Source organism: Rousettus aegyptiacus, unplaced genomic scaffold (assembly GCF_014176215.1).
Source record: "Rousettus aegyptiacus isolate mRouAeg1 unplaced genomic scaffold, mRouAeg1.p scaffold_m13_p_10, whole genome shotgun sequence".
Classification (NCBI taxonomy): domain Eukaryota; kingdom Metazoa; phylum Chordata; class Mammalia; order Chiroptera; family Pteropodidae; genus Rousettus; species Rousettus aegyptiacus.
Genome location: NW_023416285.1, coordinates 46711929 through 46734693, shown reverse-complemented (window position 1 = coordinate 46734693; position 22765 = coordinate 46711929). Strand labels below are relative to the sequence as shown.

Sequence of the window (22765 nt, the reverse complement as noted above, 5' to 3'; positions counted from 1 at the left end):
ACAAACGAATGATACAAAAGCATTACCGAAGTATCAAATATTTTTTATTATAGTCATATTTTAATGGTAGTTATTACATGATGAGGGAAAAATTTCAATAAATGTTAATTCTTAATATGGAAATCTGAGGGAAAAAAACATCAACAAGGAATTGCACGCAATTAAGCTTAAAATACTGGTCACTCTAAATAGAAAAATAGAAAACTCTCATCTAATAAGCATATGTGTTTTTATACGTAATTATCTGTATGTAATACCAGGCATAAAAGTGGAAACTAGTCCAATTGTTTAAAGATGAGCAAAGTAACAACAGGAAATAACCGATGAATGATGGAATATTTCAAATGAATAATGAAATACACTTCATTTATAGTTATTGCAGCTTAATCAAAATTGAGAACTGTAATATAGGAAAATTTTAAAACTGTTTATAATATTTTACTACTGATGGTAATATTTAAATGTTCTTTAACTCAAGAGAATCTAGGTATACTTTTTATTGACTTTTAAAAACTACTCAATACAACACAAGTATCAGAAACCAATTTTCCAGAAGAGCAATTAAAATAAAACAGAGTGGCTATAATTAGTATAAAAGGGTCAAGAAAATAACTTTGCTATTTATACCTTAAGGTAGAATAAGGTTATTAAAAACTTATACTGTTTTTAGTAAAAATCTATTCTGCTAGGGTAACACTTAGTAGGACACGTTCCCTGTCCCTCTGGCTCTAGCTTCCTAAATATTCTAATAACTCAAGTAAACTGCCGGGACAAACAACACAGTTATGAATGTGTCTGGAGATTCTACATCTGCCTTCCTTAATCAACTTCCTTTCCTGAATATGAATTGCAATAATGAGTCAATTAACGTCCTCAAATGCCAATGAGATGCAAAAGAGATTGGTAGTGGTGGTGGTGGCAATGCATTTCGGGAGCCGTTCCAATGTCTGGATTTTAACGAGAATCACACACTGAGCTCACAACTGATTATTTATCTCCTGCAAACGTGACTGGCTCCAAGAAAGTAGGCAAGACAAATTTAACCTTATCATCAAAAAAATCTCTTTGGTTTGGAACCATTACTCCTAAGGTTTAACTTCTAACCTCCTTACTCAGATGAAAAGACATGCTTTTGATAATTTTCCCTATCCATGTTCTGCACTGATACTTTACACATATTCTGAAATTATAACCCTTTTAGTATACGCTAACAAGTAACTAGCAATCTATTTTCAAATCACAACCTCTAGTTATTATTTTAAGGTATTTATAAATAATTTATTGTAATTTATTGTCTTCTATCTGACAAGTGCTTAAATATATTACTGTATATCAAAATGCATTTTTTGTTTAATAGTTCTTTCTTTGTATTGAGATAAAATTGACATACAACATTATATTACTCAGGCATACAACTTACTAATTTGATATATGCATATATTGTGAAATGATTACAATAAGTGTAGTGAACATGCATTACCACAGTTACACTTTTTTTTCAAGTTAAATATTATTATTTCCATTTTACAGACAACAGAACTGAGGCTCAGAGAGCAGTTTATACACTGAATTGCAGCAGTAAACTTTAAATCAGGCTTCTGAACCTTCGTGTTCACATTCTTTGCACCATGAATCAAGGCTCACAACTGTGTGAGGTTTGACTTCACACCTAACTCCTTACATAGAGTTTAAGAGAATATTTATCAAAACTCCAAATTTATCAAAATTGTAATTATCTTATCTTTTATCTTATTAAAAGCCCTTTAGGTTTAATGACTAATAAATGCTGCAGTGCAATTTACCTCTCAAATTTTTCAGTTTCCTCATTTTAAAAGCCTGGACAGCTGGCTGACCACTTGGCAAACACAAGACCCCCAAAGTAAAATGATAACTCTGGCCGCATGGCCACTTTTCCCTGACAGATTGGAACCCCTCACTGGCCATATTTTAATGTAAAAACTGAACTACTGAAATTCAGTCATATGCTTTCTTCCCAGGGAGTCGAGAAGTATCTTTCTGAAGAGCACGTAGGCATCCATAATAAAATCTGCCATGCCAGAGTGACCAATTTAAAGCTTGTTCTGAAAAATTTCTCTTTCCTAATTGTAGCACTAAAGAATGGACAGAAAGACATAGCTTAGTGAATTTCCATGAAAGTTAAGTTATTCCCCAAGTTAAGTGGGGTAAAAAAAAAAAAAAAAAAAAAAAAAAAAAAAAAAAAGCTATCCCAAGATAACAGCTTTGTTTCCACAAATTGTTAGTACTCTTTTATCAATGCCTTGTGTGGACTTGTGATTTAAGACATGTTTAGTTCCTGTTTACTGTTTTATCTAAGTTACGAAAAATTTCTTATAATTTTAAATGATCTTTTTATCCTAATAACCCTTTTGCAAGTGCCAATGCTTTTCTATTTCACAGAAATTCTAGAATGATTCTCTCATTAAGATGCATCCTAGAAAATATACTGCATTTGAAATGCAGTTAAAAGTTGTGTGTGTCATTATCTATGCTGCCTTTACATGTTTGATTGTGGAAAAGGGTAAAATACGATGACTTTTCATTCATTAAATGTGTTCTCTATCAAATACGGACCGATGTAACAGCAAGTTATGGCCGAGCCACCCTTCCTAACCACACACAGAGTGTGTGCTAATAAATGTGCAGTGATTGTGCATCCCTCTGCAATTTAACAGCTTAGGGACTGAAGACATCATTTTATTTTTTAATATTGGAATGATAGGACGTTGGCTTCACCAAAACCAAAATATCTAATGGGAGTTTAGCATTTAAATGCTTTAGGAATTAAAATTTTGCAAACAAAGATTGGCTTGCAGTACTTTAACTTTGGAATCCCCTACAGGAAAATTCCAAAACAAGATTAAGTATGAGTAATTCTTAAGAAAAAAAAATCTTTATGCCTTTGGAATCCAACATAGACCAAAACAATTTAGCTATTACCAGGTCTTGAAAAATAATACACAGAATAGTGAATCCACAAAGGAATTCCACAGCAAGCCACTGTTGCAAATAAATCACACTTTCACTTGCTTCGGTTACTTTCAAGATTATATTTTAAATTACAGAGCACAAGCAAAAGAAACCAAAAAAAGATCCTCTTGTATTTCAATGATGTGGCCTGGAGGTGGTAGCTAAATAGCTCTTTACACACATTACTGAATAATCTATACACTCGAATAATTAAAAGCAACAATCCCAGTTTACTCATAAAAAGTTCTTCCAGAGTCCCCTTCAGAGTAGTTACAGATGTTCCTCTGCTTCCAATCTAAATGAGCTTCAATAAAATGTATTTTACAACCCTCCTTGGTACATTTAGATTTCTAATGAATGTCAAAAAAAAATTCCCCTTTCCTTCAAACCTATTTAAACAAATTGAAAACTAGGTTCTTTACCTTTTCCAGCAATAATGATAGTTTCATCTAAGAAAAACTTTTTATAAAAACTCTTATGTCCAACTTAGTTTCCAATAGCTCTTAAAATGTGGCTTTGTAGAATATGATTTTAAGCCAGGTTTTTATTTTATGAGACCATATAAAAATTGGCACTGAGGGAACCTGAGGGGTGGGGTGGGGCTGATTGGTATAATGGATTTCAAGTACTTTGTGATTTTAACCTAACACCTGTAAGAAAACTCTTTCTTATCAAATCTGAATTTCTGATGTCTACATTTTTCTGGAATTTCTGAATAAACTCAAGTGAAGATGCTCACTAAACTAAAAAAGAGATTTACACAATCTTACTGAAATAACGACCAGTGGTTAAACTTAAACCAAGTTGCAATAATTAATTAACACAGCCAGATCCTCTTTGTGCTCAAAAAAGTTCAATATGGGACCTTTTGATAATATATTCAGCAGAATCTCACATTCTGCAAACTGGCTTTTTCCCAAATTCTGCCATCTGATCCGTTTTCTGCTGGTGCCTTTCATTCTTTCGTAAGGCAGGTGGTCAGAATTGAGCAGACAAATAGTCACCTCATGGTCAAAAAGACACATATTATGATAAGTTGACCTCATGACTGCAAAGTGTTTTTCACTGTTCCTGAAGCACAATCAGCTTTTTAAAAAATGCACACTTATTTGGCAATTAAAATGATTTATTTATGAGTAAAATATAGGTACATAGATTCCGATTAGAAAACCATTGAAAAAAAAATATTTGAAAGAGAATATTGCAAAGCTTCATTCTTTCCCGTATCTTCCTTTTCTTCAGTAAAAAAAAAAAAAAAAAAAAAAAAAATGACCAACACATAATATATTTCAAATGACTCTGGTACTTGAAGTATCAAACACATAAGTGATTAAAGCAAGAAATATGATCATATCAGTGAGTTTGTAATTCATGAAATTTCTGAATTTATAAAAGCAACCACCACTGTCATGAATTAGAAAGACACATCCATTATAGATGGTCCATTGAAATAATGTTTTACTCCGTGTTTTACAAGTAATAGGAAGAGTTGACCATTAACCAAAATAAGTGGTGGAGAGTTGGACTACATACCTAAGATCCTAAGTATAGACTATAAACTATATCAAATATCAGTTTAAGAGTACTGTTTAAAACTTCTCAAGATAATTTTTCTCTTGATAACATTATAATTTTCTGCCACATAAATTGAAGCATAAAGTCTCATTCACAAAATGTATAATCATTCAGAATTGTTGTCTAAAATTGCAAAAATATTTAAATTGCAGCAATGTAACTAAAATACAGCTGTAACTGCTTGCCAGTTAAGTGCCAGATAACGACAATGGCTGGCCAGCCCTTCATCACCAGTTCATATTTCCTCATGACACAACAGTGATGGAGACAAAGCTTGATAGGAGCAAGGATATCCCGAAATGTCTTCATCTTTTGGATCCAGTCTTTCTTTTAATAAGGACACAAATAGATAATTACATATTTTTAATCTGGGTGTCTTAAAAAAGCATATTTTCTTGTTTTCTCATCTTATACTTAATGTTCCAATCACTTTTGCCTTCTCATTGTGCGTTAGGCATACAAAATACACAATTGTCTCAAGGTCTTTGTACTTTTTTTCCCTCCACCTCCCAAGCTCTTCCCCCTGAGTTTAGTATGCCTCTCATCCTCACTTCTTTCAAATTTCTTTTCAAATGTCTCCTCACCAGGAAGACCTTTGCTGCCCACACACTGTAAAATATTAACTGTCCCTCTTCCAAAATTCATTACTCTTTAACCCTTCACCCAGCTTTATTTTTCTTTTTGGCCTTAGTACCATATTATACGTTATACCTGTATTGACTTAATATTTTACTGTTTCTCCCACTAAAATTTAATCCACAAGAACAGGAGCTTTGTATATTTTGTTCATTAATTTAACTCAGTACCTGAACTATTAATGGCATATGGTTGGTGCTCAGTAAACATTTTTTAAATAAATGAATAAAATCAACATCAGATACTTGGAGAAGCTATGACTTTCCTATATGAATCTCACAACACAAAGATTGTTGTGTATTCTTAATTTTTTAAATAATATATATATATGAATATTTTAACTTTTAATTCCAATGCTCACTTTGAGGACTTAATTTTTATTTGCAAAGGGAGCCGCTCTCTGTTTAACTGAATAGAAAGATTTGTTCTTCTGAAATATTACCTCCTAATTCCCATAGGATTATTTATATGACCCTGGATGGTTGAAATGATAATCCCATTATCAGTACTCCATCTGTTACTTTTGGGTAATTGAACCTTGTTATGAAAAAATCAAAAGATTCTATATTTTTTATCATTTTTCTCTTTCTAGATACAGGTTCCATGTCTAGGGAGAGCTACAAAGAAAAGCCATAATATAGGCTTGCCAAATTTTTCAGTTGTCTTATGCTTGTTAGATGTCATTTTGTTTAATTTGAGAGAATTAGGCAGTTTCCAAAGAATTTTAATTTGTAGGCATTTGGAAAGAGGGACTATGTTTACAATTAAAATGTTGAAAGAGTCTGTATGAGTATCTGCTGATGGTGTGATCATGGTATATCTTTCTAGAGTTATTTCCTCTTACTTCCTCTTTTTAGTTTCACATTCATACAAGATCATGGAAGAATATTTGAGATAATTGCCTGTACTTTTTAAATAATTCAAGATGATGTACATTCTTCAGAGATGTTAAATTACTTGGTCACTTAATAAACATCAGGTTATGTTTTTAATGTAGAACTTGACATATGATAGTTTGGTAAAGACCTGTGTTTGAATATTGCAACTGTGAGTTACCAACTTTATGACTAAGTTCCATAATTTTTCTCTACAGTGGATATAATAGCTATTTCCAAGTTGATTGTGAGAATTTAAGGAGATAATGTCTTAGAAATTCAGCATTATATGCAAATTACACACAACTAGTCTTTGAATGTATGTTAATACATTTTGTACTTTCCTTTCAAGAAGAATTATTTGGAGAACCTTCAAAAATCCACTCTTTTGATTCTTATGACAATATCAAGATTAATAATTGTTATTATTAATTATAATATTAGCTAATGTTTGTAAAGGTCAAATAACGTATCCAAGGTCACACAGGCCCAAAATGACAAAGCACAGATCTGAGTAAAGGTCTTTCTGATATTTAAGCACTTTGTTATACTACCTATTTTGAGTGTCTTTGACAGTACAGTATTCGAAGGCACAAAAATATATGAGGATTGTATATACATATATATATTGCATATGTGTATAATATATATATTTGACTCCCTTCAATTAAAAAGAAAATTTATTAATTACTTAGTATATGACAGGTTTTTTTTAGACACTGTCATATATGTAGCTATGAATATAATATAACCTTTGACTTTAAGGAGAACTTTGTGTGTGTGTGTGTGTGTGTGTGTGTACACTAATATATTCTTTATGTGCCTATGAATATCAGATTAAATTGTGAAACTGAAATTTAAAAATGTTTTAACAAATGCATTAATCATACAAAATTAGTCGTGGAAAATTATTCCTAGACCTCAAACTGGATGTCATCAAAAACTGTTATTCTTCATAAAGCAGAGGACATGTATAATAAACACATCAAATAGAAACTTTGAGGAGATATTGGAAGCAAAATAATTTTAATGATTACAGTGCTTTCTGTATATAGGTACCTATTCCTAGAGCGTTAGAGTTAAAAGGGTGGTCCACAATTTTTGCTGATTTATTGTACTTTGGCATGGTAGGTCTTTGATAAACAAATCAATGAAACATCTATTCCAATCTTTCAATTAATATATATTAAAAAAAAAAAGAGCACTAGAGTCATGAAGGAATTTGGCCACATTTGCATCAAGTAACAATCAGAATATAGTATCTTGATATCCTGTCCTGTGGTTTTCCTATTATACGTGAATTATTTCCATGGATATAGACAACAGAAAGACTACCTGGCTAAATTCGTAGACTTTTCAAGGCTTAATATTACTCATTGTCCAGGTAGTGCTGAACAAAAATGTCATAGAGCTGCGGTTTTCAACCTGTGCTCTGGTGACCCGAAGTTTTCAAGCATGATTTAAGAATGGTCAGGACTCCAGGACCTCCGAATTGTCCCATGTACACATTGGGGTTCTATGAAAGAGTATATTTGAATAGTAAATTCGGTTACTACTAATATCAGTAAATAAATAAAATTGAAAAAGTAAACAAATAAATCACCATCCTCTATCATTAGTGCTTTAATGGCTTCCTGATGTGGGTACCTGATTGAGCTAAGGAATGAGAAGGCCAGTTTTTATAACACAGTCCTATGTAACAGTGACCTATATAACTTTTGTGATTAAACAATAAGCATTAAAAAAGTATATATATAATCTACATTGATTTATATATTTATTAAAACTACTTTCCATGACTTTGAAGTTACTCACCTGAGGATAACTAACACATGAGCACCTGTTTTTTCCGTAAGTCCATACTCAAAAAGTACCACTTATAGAACCACCATTTTATCAGAATAGGCCATGAGTAAAAGGGATATTTAAACTCAATCCAATCAACTAAAATTTAATTTTTGTAGGAGAAACTAATTGCAGTGGAGGAAAAGCAAATGGTGACTTGAAAAAATTACTTCATCCTTTTCTTCTTTTGAGCAATTACATAACACAGCATTATCACTTTGAGGTTTTCAATGAAAAGTTCTTAGAACTTTCTGGGATCAGTCACTTTGAAGCTTGGTAATTACTGTTTATGTTGATCATTTCACATTTTCCTCAGCTAGTCTGTTGTTGCCCTCGCCTCTCATGCCCATGGTGGATGTTATTAATTTGCCATTGCTTTCTTTTGCTATTGAACCTAAAAATGGTCTCAGAATTCGCACTGACACGATATCCCAGGAAGCTGATACAAATTAATCAGCACTTTCACATGTGATAAAAGCTATTTGCCTGTGTTGGTACAGCAGGAAAAGCTGAAAGTGTTGAATTAGAGGGTTTGGTTCTAGTAATAACTCTAATTACTGCATAATTCTGGACAAAATTAACCTTCCAATATCTCGGTTTCATTGCCTATTAATGAAGAAAATAATTACTTTTATAATGATTACTTTTCCTAAGGTATAGGATGATTATAAGGATAAATGAGATTGTGTATGTGAGCATCCTTAGAGAAAAATAAAAACCTCAAGAATACCTCTACCAAAGTAAGTTATGATTACCTAAGTATGGGAAAATCTCTACCAGTATCTAAATCCAAACATCTCGTTTTTGTTTCTTTTACCTCTAAGTTCTCCTTTTTCTTATCTATAAACGTCAATACTAATACATAGTTCTTATGAGAATTAAGTGAAAAACATATGCAAAAGGCCCAATATAGCTTTTGGCAGAATTCAGACTCAATGAAGTGTCATTATTATCCTCCTTACTAGCCAACTCTCTGGGCAGTGCTAGCAAAGTTATGGTTGAGTTGGTTCGGATCTCTCTGCATAAATGAGCATATTCGGGACATAGCAACATAAAAACCAGGAGGATCTAATGTACGACATGGTGACAATAGTTAACAATACTGTATTATATACTTGAAAATTGCTAAGAGAATATCTTAAATGTTCTCATCATATGAAAGAAATGGCAATTTATGGGAAGCGATGAAAGTGTTAATTAACTCTTCTGTGGTGATCATTTTGCAATATATAAGTATATCCTAAAAGCATGTTGTACACCTTAAACTTTAATGTATTATATGTAAATTATATCTCAATAAAACTGGAAAAGAAAAACACATAAAAACCAGAATATAAAATCTGGTGAAGGTTTGGGGTTCTCCTGATGGTGATGTGTAGGATTTGTTAAATTAGTTTGATGATTTATTCCAGAAAAGGTAAGCGAAGTAAGAAAGGGGATGCATGTGTACTGAAAAATGGAGGGTGAATGAGGTCAATGGTATTCCACAGGGCTACAACTCTATGGCAATGAAAACGGTATGATATCGTTGTCCCCAGAGCTAGGATGTATTACAGACTTATTGACAGGCACTATGGTAATTGTTACACATAATATCTTTTTTACTTCTACTAGCATGTCTAAGAAGGCCTGTTTTACATATGTGAAAACTGAGACCTCAAGAATTAAATAATTTTCTCAGCATCAAAACTTGGAGATAATGGAACTGGAAATGAATTCAGACATAACTAAGTCTTATTCACATAATTAATATAATAATAATATAATATAATATAATATAATATAATATAATATAATATAATATAAAATATAATATAATATAATATAAATGTGTGTGTGTGTGTGTATATATATATATATATATATATATATTTTTTTTTTTGGAGAAACCAGTTGAATTTCTGATGGAGTTTGTACAACTGGAGAAACCAGTTGAATTTCTGATGGAGTTTTTACAGTGGTGGTACCTGGCTCAGGGCTGGGCAGGGTGTGGCTCATAATTCAATAGAGTTCTTAGTAAGAAGGAAAGGAAGAGGGAAGAATGAGGAAAAAAGGCCTTTAGTCATAGAGTTCCCACATAAAATACAGAATACCTAGTTAAATTTTAAATTTTGGTTAAAAATATTTTTAAATGAATATTTGCCAAATGTTATTATTTGTATTTGATACACATACTTATTGTGAAATGCTTTACCACAATCAGTTAGTTAATACATCTTTTATTTCACATAATTGCCACTTTGTTGATGTTGTTAAGGTGAGAACATTAAAACTCTACTCTCATAGCAACTTGTAAGTATATAATACATTATCATTAGTTATAGTCACCATGTTGTACATTAGATCCCTGGAACTTACTCATCTGATAACTGAAAGTTAGTACCTTTTGTCCACCATCTCCTCATTCCTCCCACTCCTCAGCCCCTGACAATCTCCATTCCACTATTTCTATGAATTTGATGTTTTGGAATTCTAGCTATATGTGAGATCATACAGTATTTCTTTCCTTGTTTGACTTACTTCATTTAACATAATGCCTGCAAGGTATGTACATGTTGTTGAAAATGGCTGGCTTTTCTTCGTGTGTGTGTGTGTGTGTGTGTGCGCGCGCGCCACATTTTATTTATTTATTCATCCCTCAGCAAACACTTAGGTTGTTTCCATGTCTTGGCTATTGCAAATAATGCTACAAAGAACATGGAAGCCAGGCATATGTTTGAAATAGTGATTTTATCTCCTTTAGATATATACCCAGATGTGGAATTGCTGGCCTATATGGTAGTTTTATTTTTAATTTCTTGAGGAACCTCCGTACTGTTTTCCATAGTGGCTGTAAGCAGTTTACATTCCCACCAACAGTGCCCCAGGGTTTGCTTTTCTCCACATCCTCACCAGTATTTGTTAGCTCTTTATTTTGGATAATTACCAAGCTAACAGGTATGAGGTAATATCTCATCGTGTGTGTGTTTTTTAAAATTGTTTTTTCTAGTTTGTTTTAAATTAAATTTATTTGAGTGACGTTGGTTAATAACATTATATACTTTTCAACTGTACAATTCTATAATACATTATATATATATTGAATTGCGTGCTCACCACCCAAGGTTTAGTCTTCCTCCATCACCATACATTTGACCCCCTTTACTCTTAATCCACCCTCACCCCCATCCCCTTTGGTAACCACACTTTTGTTGTCTGTTTATTGCAGTTTTGATTTGTATTTATTTTCCCGATGGTTGTGATGTTGAGCACCTTTTCATGTACCTGTTGGCCTCTTGGATGTCTTCTTTGGAAAAAAGGTATATTCAGCTCTTCTGTTAATTTTTTAATTGAATTAATTTTTAATTGAATTTTTTAATTGAATTAATTAAACTCAATTTGCTATTGAGTTTATAAGGTCCTTATATATTTTTGATATTAACCCCTTATCACATATATAATGTGTGAATATTTTATCCAATTCTGTAGTTTTGTTGATGGCTTCCTTTGCTGTGCAAATGCTTTTCAGTTTCATATAGTCCCAATTGTTTATTTTTGCTTTAGTTACTTGTGCTTTTGATTTCATATTTTTTAAAAAAAAAATCATTGCCAAAACTAATGTTAAAGAGCTTTCTCCCTGCGATTTTTTCTAGGAGTTTTAGGTTTAAGTTCCTGTTTTGAAGTTAATATTTGCGAGTGGTGTAATATAAAGTTTCAGTTTTGGTATTTTTTACATGTATGTATCCAGTTTCCCCAGCACAATTTATTGAAGAGACTACCCTTTTGCCCTTTGAGTATTCTTGGTTCCTTTGTAAAATGTTAGATAGTTAAATATATATATATATACACACACATATAAATAGATTTATTTCTGGGCTCTCAATTCAGTTCCATTGTTCTATATGTCTATTTTTTGTTTTTGTTTCCTTTTAATTTTTTAGTTTTTTTTTTTCGCTACTACCATACTGTTTTATTACTATAGCTTTGTAATATAGTTTGAAATTATAAAATGCTCTGCCTACACTTTTGTTCTTTCTCAAGATTGCTTTAGCTGCTTGAGGTCTTTTATGGTTCCATAAGAATTTTTGAATTATTATTCTTATTTTTTTAGTATTTTATTTTATTTTGGTTTAGTTTCAATACATTGATTAGACAATTATATAGTTTATGAAATGATCCCCCCAATTACTTTATCACCTCTCTGGCTCTACACATAGCCATTACATTCTTTATACTGTGTTCTCCATTCCTGTGACCATCTAACAAGTGCTGATTTGTCCTTCTTTAACCCTTCACCACTTTCTCCCAGCACCCCCACCCTCTGCCCTTCTGGCTATCACCAGATTGTCCTCTATATTTGTGAGTCTGTTTTTGATTAGTTTGTTTTTTCGTTCCTTAGATTCTGCATGTAAGTGAAATCATATGGTGTCTATTGTTCTCTGACTTATTTCACTCAGCACAATAACCTCTAGGTCCATCCATGTTGTTGCAAATGATAGGATTTCTTTTTTTATGGCTGAGTAATATTTCATTGTATATATGAACCATTACTTCTTTATCCAATTGTCTGTTGATAGGCATTTAGGTTACTTTCATATCTTGGCTATTGTAAATAGTGCCGCCATGAACATAGGGATGCGAAGACCTTTACAAATTATCGTTTTGGTTTTCTTTGGATAAATCTTCAGAAGTGCAATAGCTGGGTCAAAAGGTAGATCTGTCTTTAACTTATAGAGGAACCAGGCTATTAGTCTGTACCAATTAGCAATCCCACTAAATGTATAAGGGTTTTTTCTTCTGCACATCCTCGCCAACATTTGTTCTTTGATTTATTGATGATAGCCATTCTGACAGGTGTGAGGTGATATCTCATTGTGGTTTTAATTTGCATTTCTCTGATGATTAGTGATCTTGAGAATCCTATTATATGTCTATTGGCCATCTGTATTTTCTCTTTGGAGAAATATCTATTCAGGTCTTTTGCCCATTTTTTAATTGGATTGTTAGTTTTTTTGTTGTTGAGTTGTATGAGTTTTTAAAATATATTTTGAACATTAACTCCTCATCAAATGTATCATAAGTGAATACCTTCTCCCATTCAGTAGATTGTCTTTTTGTTTTGTGTTGGTTTCCTTTGTTGTGTAAAACTTTTTAGTTTGACATAGTTCCATTTATTTATTTTGTCTTTTGTTTCCCCTGCCCAATGAGATCTATCCAAAAAGAAGTTACTAGTAGCAATATCAGAGAGAATACTGCCTATGTTTTTTTCTAGGAGTTTTATGGTTTGGGGTCTTACATTTAAGACTTTAATCCATTTTGAGTCTATTCTTGTATATGGTGTAAGAAAGTGGCACAGTTTTGTTTTGTTTTGTTTTGTTTTGTTTTGTTTTGTATGTCTCTGTCCAATTTTCCCAGCACCATTTATTGAAGAGACTGTCTTTACCCCATTGTACATTCCTGCCTTCTTTGTCATATATTAAGTGATCATGGGTTTATTTTTGGGCTCCCTATTCTTTTCGATTGACAAATGTATCTGTTTTTATTCTACTACTATGTTGTTTTGATTACTATAGCCTTGTAGTATAGTTTGATATCAGGTAGTGTGATACCTCCAAATTTGTTCTTCTTTCTCAAGATTGCCATAGCTATTCAGGATCTTTTATGGTTCCATATAAAATTTAGGATTATTTGTTCTAGCTCTCTGAAAAATGCCATTGGAATTTTTATAGAGATTGTATTGAATCTATAGATTGCTTTGGATAGTATGGTTATTTCAATGATGTTGATGCTTCCTGCCCATAAGCACAGTATATGATTTCATTTATTTGTATCTTTTTCAGATTCTTTTCTCAATGGCTTATAATTTTCTGAGAATAAGTCTTGTACCTCTTTGGTTAATTTGATTCTTAGGTATTTTATTGTTTTTGATGCATTTGTAAATGGGATCATTTTCTTAATTTCTCTTTTTGCTAGTTCATCATTGGTGTATTCAAATACTACTGACTTCTGAATATTAATTTTGTATCCTGTTACTTTACTGAATTCATTGATCAATTCTAATAGTTTTTTTGGCGAAATCTTTAGGGTTCTCTCTATGTAGTATCATGTTATTTGTAAATAATGACAGGTTTACTTCTTCCTTTCCAATCTGGATACATTTTATTTCTCTTTCTTGTCTGATTGCTGTGGTTAGGTCTTCCAATACAACGTTGAACAGAAGTAATGAAAGTGGGCATCCTTGTCTTGTTTCTGATCTTAAGGAAAATGTTTTAGCCTTTCCCCATTAAGTATGATATTAGTTGTAGGTTTGTCATATATGGTCTTTGTTATATTGAGGTATATCCCCTATGTTCCCATTTTGCTAGGAGTTTTTATTATAAATGGATGATGGATTTTGTCAAATGCTTTCTCTGCATCTATTGATATGATCATATGATTTTTATTTTTCAGTTTGTTAATGTGATGTATCATCTTAATTGATTTGTGGATATTGTACCAACCTTGCATCCCAGAAGTAAATCTAACTTGATCATGGTGTATGATATTTTTAATATATTGCTGAATTTGGTTTGCTAATATTTTGTTAAGAATTTTTGCATCAATGTTCGTAAGAGATATCAGCCTATAGTTTTCTAATAATGTCTTTGTCTGGTTTTGGAATCAAGGTAATGGTAGCCTCATAAAAGGAATTAGGAAGCCTTCTTTTTTCTTGAATTTTTTGGAATAGTTTGAGAAGGTGTTAATTTTTCTTTGAATTTTGGTAAAATTCACTTATGAAACCATGTGGTCCAGGACTTTGTTTTTTGTTTTTTGTTTTCTGGGGTTTTTTTTTTTGATTACTGATTCTATTTTGTTGGTGGTAATCAGTCAGTTCAGATTTTCTGTTTCTTCTTGATTCAGTCTTGGGAGATTGTATGTTTCTAGGAATGTATCCATTTCTTCCAGATTGTCTGATTTGTTGGCATATAATTGCTCATAGCATTTTCTTATGATCCTTTGTATTTCTGTGGAATGTATAGTTACTTCTTTTTAATTTATTTCTGTGTAAAATGCTATCGGAACCTTGATAGGGATTGCACCGAATCTACAGATGGCTTTGGGTAGTATTTTAACAGTATTCATTCTTCTGATCCATGAACGCAAGAAATCTTTTCACTTATTTTTGTCTTGTATAATTTCTTCATCAATGTCTTATAGTTTTTGGAGTATAGGTTTTTCATTTTCTTGGTTAAATTTATTCCTATGGATTTTATTGTTTTTAATTCTACTGGGAGTCTTCTTTGCTAAACTTGGGAACCTTTTTAAAGAGAAAACAATAAGGAAAGAAGGAGATTTTAATTGGGTAACATACAGACAGACAGACATTTTCTGGAAAACATTAGGAGGGGCAAAATTCTTAATTATGTCTAATGTAGGCTACTCGATCTCTTTATTTCGGAGAAATAAAATACTTGCAGAAAATACTAAATTTTCCCTATAGAAATGCATTTTGTCATTTTTAAAAACATTTCTTTAGTATATGGACTTTCTGAGAATCTAACAGACGCTATAGACTGTCTCTCCAGAAAAAAAAAAAAAAAAAAAAAAAAGGCTTACATCCATGCCTATACTACTATCTCAAAGTCAATAGAGGTTATATTAAAAATCCATGCTTTAAACCTTTCAAAAGGTGACAGCGTGGCTTACTGGGCAATGTACTTTGAAATTAGAAGGATTTCTCACATAGTAGTGGGTTAGTAACTATTTAACAACTGCATCTTGGGGAGAGATCCCTGATTTACAGCATTTGCCAATTTCTGTGGTATAAATTTTCACTATGCCTGATTTTAAGCTACCTGCATAGCATAGCATCATTCAACAGAGTTGAGAAGAAATACACAGTAGCCCACCACTGCATAGTATTCCATACATATACGTACAATACATATAAACAATACAAGTAAAAAACTCAGGAATATAGGTAATAGTAAAATTTAATAATATAATTAGAATGTGATGAGTTTTGAGTATCTATTACCTTCATTTTCAATAGAATTTATGTAATAATAAGTTTATATAATTTAGTTTTTAATAATTACTATACCTAACAATAGCTTCCAAATTTCCTGAAAATTTAACAAGTAGCTCTCTCTGGTTCAGCACATCACTGGTTTGCCTCCTGATGGAATTGGTAAGTAAGTCTCATGGTTGACATAAAAACTGAAAAGAGATAATGTGTGTGAAGTACCTTGAAGTTTCTGAATAAAGCAAGTAATCATAAATATTAGCTGTTATTGTTTTTATTGTTAATCAGTAACTTTATTCACAAGAGTTATGTTTCTTATTTCAGTCAGTGATTGGCATAAGAGAATTAATATTATTGTGTAATTTTTCTGTGTTATTGTTCAATAAATAAGAAGAGGGAGATACCTTTTCTTCCTTCCAGTGCTTAAGGCATGAGAGTGAATTCAATTTTAAAAGGTATACACACTAACGCACTATATGATGAGTCCAACAATATTACACTTTAAAAGGAACTTTGCAATTTCAATACAGTATACTTCATAAGTGGTATTATATTATGTGTAACTTCCCATGGAATGGTACATAATTTTCTTCAAAGTATATCAAGGGTTCTCTTGGGCACTGAAATTTACTTATTTATTTTCTTTTATTTCTGCTATCTGCCAATTTTAGGTGCTTGGATAATAACTTGATCTCAATTTATGTTTATATGCTTTCACTAGAACAATCATCTTTGCTATTTTTTTAAACATTGTTCTTTAAATAATATATTTTCTTGTCTTCTGTTTTTTCCTCTTCCTGAACGTGACATAAATATTAAAAGCAGTATTGTGATGTCTCTATCGTTACTTAACCATTCAGACATAAAGAGGGAGCAGCAACATAAGGCAATGTATTTTTTTAAGTTTCATAAATTGCCCCTTTGTTTCTATAATATGTCGATAGACTGCAGATACTGTTTCTCTATATCACTTTCTAAAGCAGAATGAAACTGCCAAGACCCAATCTATAAGGGCATCATTTATGGAATAACCACAAATGTGATCAATCAAGTCATTTCAATGGAGCAATAGCCAGTGTGACCTCAACAGACTTTGGCTTTGGAGCCAGATCTCTTCAGTGACAGACATAACCCTGGTGGGTCGGAAGCATTCTTCACTGCTCACTCTGCCATCTGCCACTGTGGAAACTTCATCATTAAAGGCAGAGTTGTTGCTGGACAAATTTGCAAATGGTTTGAGAACATTATTATTGCACAGAATGTTACCATCTGTAAGTAGGCAAATCTGAATTACAATGTATGCCTATCTAACTTTCTACGTATACCTTAATAGAATATATGCAGGTTTTAATCTCAAAACTGGGAACATTTTCTTTTGTATTATGAAATTATAGCATTGCAAAGGGCCTCCAGAGCTTACCTTCCTACTTTTAAATATATCTGCATTTAAAGCATCACAGATCAAAGAAACTTATATTGCATTTAGTTGTTTGTCCTTATTCACAAAGTATTTTTAATTGTTTGATTTTACTCGCTTATTATATTACATTATTCTATTATTTTCAAGTATTCACATTTACATATATATGTATATATGTGTATATATATTATAGCTTTTAAAAAAATAATATATAGCTTTTAGAAAAAGATTTGAATTATGTCTTTGAGATAGAACCACCTGTCCTCTTGCAACTTTCAACACCATGGAATAAACTATAAAGATTATTATATAAATAATATAATGAAAACATTAAACCAGAATTTTCAATCATAAGCCAGGCACTGTTTTTCACACACACACACACACACACACACACACACACACACGTATAAATATATACATATATACATATATATGTATTTATATATGTACATATATATACAAATATATGTATTTATATATACACATATATGTGTGTATATATATATGTATTTATTTATTTATATTCTTTGAGTCCTACTGCATAGGATTGGGATTATTATAATTGTAGTTATACAATTATAATATAGTATTTTGTATTATATTGTTATATTATTAATATTGTCATCATACAGACAAGGTAACCAAAACATGGAAAGGTAAACTGATACTCAGGATCACAGTTTGATAAACTGTAGATCAGGGATTCTGAACTCAGCTAACTTAGGTCCAGAATCTGTGCTATTAACTTATTTGAGTCTGTGGATCTCTAGAATCAAAGGAAATGTTAATGAATGACCGATAGTGATGGTGGGAGTAGAGGAACTTGTTTCATGGACACAAAAAGAGTAGAAAATGACATTATAGAGTTTTCAGTGTCAAGTGTTGGTGCTCAAATGTGTTGTCCAAATATTCTTAGTTCTCTATTCTGAGTTTTGAAGACAGAAGGAAAATGTCAAATGTGATACAAAGTACTGATTCTTTATTAATATAAGGTTGAGTTCCTGACACTGGCCCAAGAGGTCTGTTTTGTAGAAAAGCCTCAGTAAATCTCTATTCTACCATATAATTCCTCTAGGTTGCTATGTGGTGATCTATTAGGTAACCAGGTTTTGTATCCACCTAATCTCAAGCAGAGGAACCTGAACAGACAGCAAAGAGGTTGACCCGGCCTGCATGGAGGCCGGCGGGTAGAAAATCAGCTAGCTGTGGAGCACAGGCTCCTGCTGCAGATCACAGTAAGCGTTCTCATTTGAAAAACTGGCCCAATGATTGCCTCCTTTTCTGATAGCACAGGGGTCATGCTAATCTTCTCTGTAGCACTCCAATTTTAATATATGTGCTGCCAAAGCAAATCCCATGATTCCCTCTCTCTTTTGTGGAAAAGAGCTGGTGAAAAAACATGGAGAGAGGGCAGAAACTTGGATTGATGCTGTTGATGTAAGAAACCTCTAACCCTATAAAGACTTTTTATTGGAACTTATTTGAACCAAACCGATGACAACTATCAAAAAGCAAGATTCAAACACTCCAGAGAATGACAGTTTTGCAGTTTCTTTTATGCATGTGGATTTAAGGAGGGAATGTAAAGCAGATTCCATGAAGGTGAGGGCTGACTTACATGATAGTTAACAAGATTATCTTGAGGATGGTTACTCTTCCAAGGAGTCTGAAAGAATTTCAGTAGTACTTTGAAAACATTTTAACAAATCAAATGTTTACAGACATCCTGTAGTAAAGCTAAGTTAGTAGGACTAGTATATGAATGATGGTAAAATTACATGAAAAATGGGTAAAATATGGTCAACTCCAAATTATCTGTGTCATTAAAGCCTTCTGTTCATCAATGTCATGCAAAATAGGATATTGGGCAGCATTTTGACAATGAAAAAAAGGATTATTAGTAACACACATCTTTTTAATTTATTTTTGTTAACATAAATTAATTAAGTAACTAATGAAATCCCAAGGTGAAATCTCTTGCCGCCAGGACAACAAACCAAGACTGTTTGGGGTTTCAGCCCCTTCTGGGATGTGACTTTAATCAGTCTGGAATTTTCTGATCAATACTAGTGAGGTAATCTGCCTGAGAAGACCCCTGCCACCCTTCCCTCCAGAAAGATGCCCTTGCCTCAAGCAATTCCTTCTTTTCTTTTGCTGATAACTTTATTGTCCACCAGGTTTATGCCTATAAAAACATTCTATTTTGTACTTCTCAGAGAACCTCTTTATTTTCTAGATGGGATCTTGCTTGAATCATGAATCATTCAATAAAGCCAATAATATCTTTAAAATTTACTTGGTTGAATTTTTGTTTTTTAACATCTTATAATGAAATCATATAGCTTTGCTTAAAATTTATGTTTGTGAATTTCGTAAATGATGTGATAACATTTACAAGAACTAGAGATAAGAGACTATGGACAAGACACCTTTTTTTCCTGATAAAAAAATGATAATCAGAGTACTTCGTGCTGTCAAATATGGCAATGTACTCTATGCCTTAATTTTTTTTTTTTTCCTACTCTGATTGAAAAGACTGAAGTCTAGAAGAGCCAAGGGTATGTGGGCCAGCTAAACCTGCCCATGGCAAAAACTTACAGGAGAGAAATGACGTAAATTAAAGGAAAGACATGCCTGCCTTTGGATTGTTCCAAAGAAGATAGCACCTTCCTATCTGCTCCCTGAGGTAAAAAAAAGAAAAAAAAGAAAAAAAAAGAAAAACAAAACAACATAAAAAACAACTGTTGGGCCTTTGGCTGAAAAAAATACTCGTGTAAATAATACATAATTTCTAAGGCCATAGATGTTCTTAAGTTATTTTATTTAGATCTGGAGTCGGTGAATAACTTTGAAAGTTTATCTCAGTCAACTTGGGATGCTATAACAAACTATCATAGACTGGGTGGCTTAAACAACAAATATTTATTTGTGTCCTCATATGGTGAAGAGAGAGAGAGAGTGGGAGAGAGAAGGAGGGAAAAGGAAGGAGGGTAGAAGGAAGGGAGAAAGGAAGTGAGAGACGGAAGGAAAGAATGAGGGAGAGGGACAGGGAAGGAGAAAGAGAAAAAGGAAGAAGGAAGGAGGGAGGGAAGGAAAGAGGAAGAGAGAGAAGAGGAGGGAGGGAGGGAGAGAAGGGAGGGAAGAAAGGAGAGAGAGAGAGAGAGGGCAAGCTCTCTTGTATTCTTATTGAGAACACTAATCTCATCATGAAGACACCACTCTCATGACCTTATTTGAACCTAATTACCTCCCAATGGCCCCACCTTCTAATGCCATCACATTGGGAGTTAGAGCTTCAATATATGAATTTTGCAGGAACACAAATATTGTGGTGGCTGAAAAATTGACTCTTACTGGAAATTAATATTTGACTATCGCTATGGGCACATAGGCCTTTGATTATAGGAACATAACATTCTAAACAAGCTTTCTACTTCTGTAACTCCGCTTATGCACCTGACCTGTGAGTTGACAGGTAGTGAATAGAAGAAAGATAGACCTTTGTGTTTAGACAGAATGAAGAATGGGATTTGGGCTTAAAAACCCTGTACCTCTACATTTCAAGGCTGCTTAATTTGGGGCCTGCATACCCCTGGCAGACCCAGATGGCTGAATAAAGAGTGTGTTTCCTATAACTCACTGAGTTCCAGTGGTCTGCGTGTCTTTCGAGGGCTACAACAATATTTAGTCCATAACAAGGCCGTTAGAGGGATCAGATGTTCTATTATCATGAACTAAAAAGAGAAGGAATTATTTACAGACATTCTAGTTGTAATGTTTATACAAATTACAGTGAAATACTATTATAGGCTACCTCACTATAATATTTCTTTAAGTATACTATGAGTCAAATCAGAGTGTCCAAAATTGTACTGGCACTTGAGAATGAAAAATTAGAAACTACAGTACCTCTGATTTAGCCTTCTTTAAAATTAAGCTGATATCAAAAGGAATGAGGACGTTTTGCATACATTGATATGGAATGACTGGATATATTTTTCAAAATCTTTTAGTTCAATCTGAATTGGAAATATCTGTATAAACGAATAAAAAACACACCAACAACCTTATTTCCTAGTTTTGTCCACTGAAAAGCAATCAGCTTAATAGTCATGAGTGTATCTACTATTTGGATTGTGGTCTATATTGGGTATTATATTTCCATAAAAGCACCTGAAGAATGACTATTTCTAAGTCTAAGTCAGGATATATAAGATGAACCTGAGATTTTGGGGGGTGGCCAAAATCCAAGCTATGAAATAATATGAGTTATGTCAAAGGACCATAGAAGCCAAAGATGGTAAAATTTGAGTATCAAAAAGAATAATGAATATACTTTATTAGAGCACATTCATTATGTAAAAATTAGTAAGTTTGTAATGTAAGAGAGAGAGAACTAACAAAACAAAGCAAAATTTATCTTATTAACTACCTTATTTAATAGCCAAAAACTAAGAATAAAAATTTATCCTGCTTCTCCTTTATGAACTGAATTTGAAGATAATCAGATCGACCTGCCTCTTGAGGGAAAGTTCTTTAAGAATTCTCCTGGTGGATGTTGATGAAATGATAAAAATTAAAAAACAAAAAAACGCACACAATTTTGCAATATTTAGTAAAATAATCTATATTTACTTGGATCTTATGATTAGAAAGTAAGTTTCTAACCTAAGAAAAGAGCTCCTTTTAATAATGAAAAAATTAAAGAAATAGATTAAACAAATGTTGATTTATAACCTGGAGACTAAAAATATATATATTTATATTTTTGGTAAAGACAAACTGGAACTTTAAGCAAACATAATCAGTGGGTAGGGTCTATAGGTGGAGCTAGGGTTGATGGATGTTTTTGTGCCCTGTGTAATTGGGAGAACCCTAATCTCGAGAACCCTACAGGAAGAACTCTATGTATAATAAAACTCTATGGTTTTAACTTCTCTTTTCTTTAACTTCCTTTTCTTTTATATAAATACTCTTCTTTGTTGGCACACAAGCCACGATGTGCATGTGACTTGCCAAGTCTGCATGCAGTGAGTTGCAACCCTTTCTTTTTCCTGAATAAATTATTTTTGGTGATGAAATACCTAGTCAATATTATTTTTCAGTTGACGCTGTCATTGTGAGAATATTTACAATATAAAATATTGTTCACTTAAACTATTAAAGTGAAGGTTGATTTCATTCAGCACATTTGTGGTAATTTAGCCACTGATTATGACCTCACTGATTAAGCTTTCAATAATTAGAGTAGTATAAAAGGAAATCGCAGATCTTTTAGCATGTGGAATATTGCTACAATACTTTCTCCTCACAAAATATTATTGTTATTATTTATTATTTTAGTGCTTCATGAAATTGTGTGTCATACTTGCACAGGGGTCGTGGTAATGTTTTCTGTTATCATTCCAGTTCCAGTATATGTACTGTTGAAGCAAGCAC

At 32.5% G+C, this 22765-nt stretch overlaps 1 non-coding gene and 1 pseudogene across 1 annotated transcript; both read right to left on the bottom strand.

The window, feature by feature from the left end:
- Positions 1–18578: 18578 nt before the first annotated feature.
- Positions 18579–18677, bottom strand: LOC118608823 (annotated as a pseudogene).
- Positions 18678–22657: 3980 nt separating this feature from the next.
- On the bottom strand, positions 22658–22765 carry LOC118608817. The gene has a single exon (XR_004953196.1). It is a non-coding gene; the product is annotated as a U6 spliceosomal RNA (small nuclear RNA).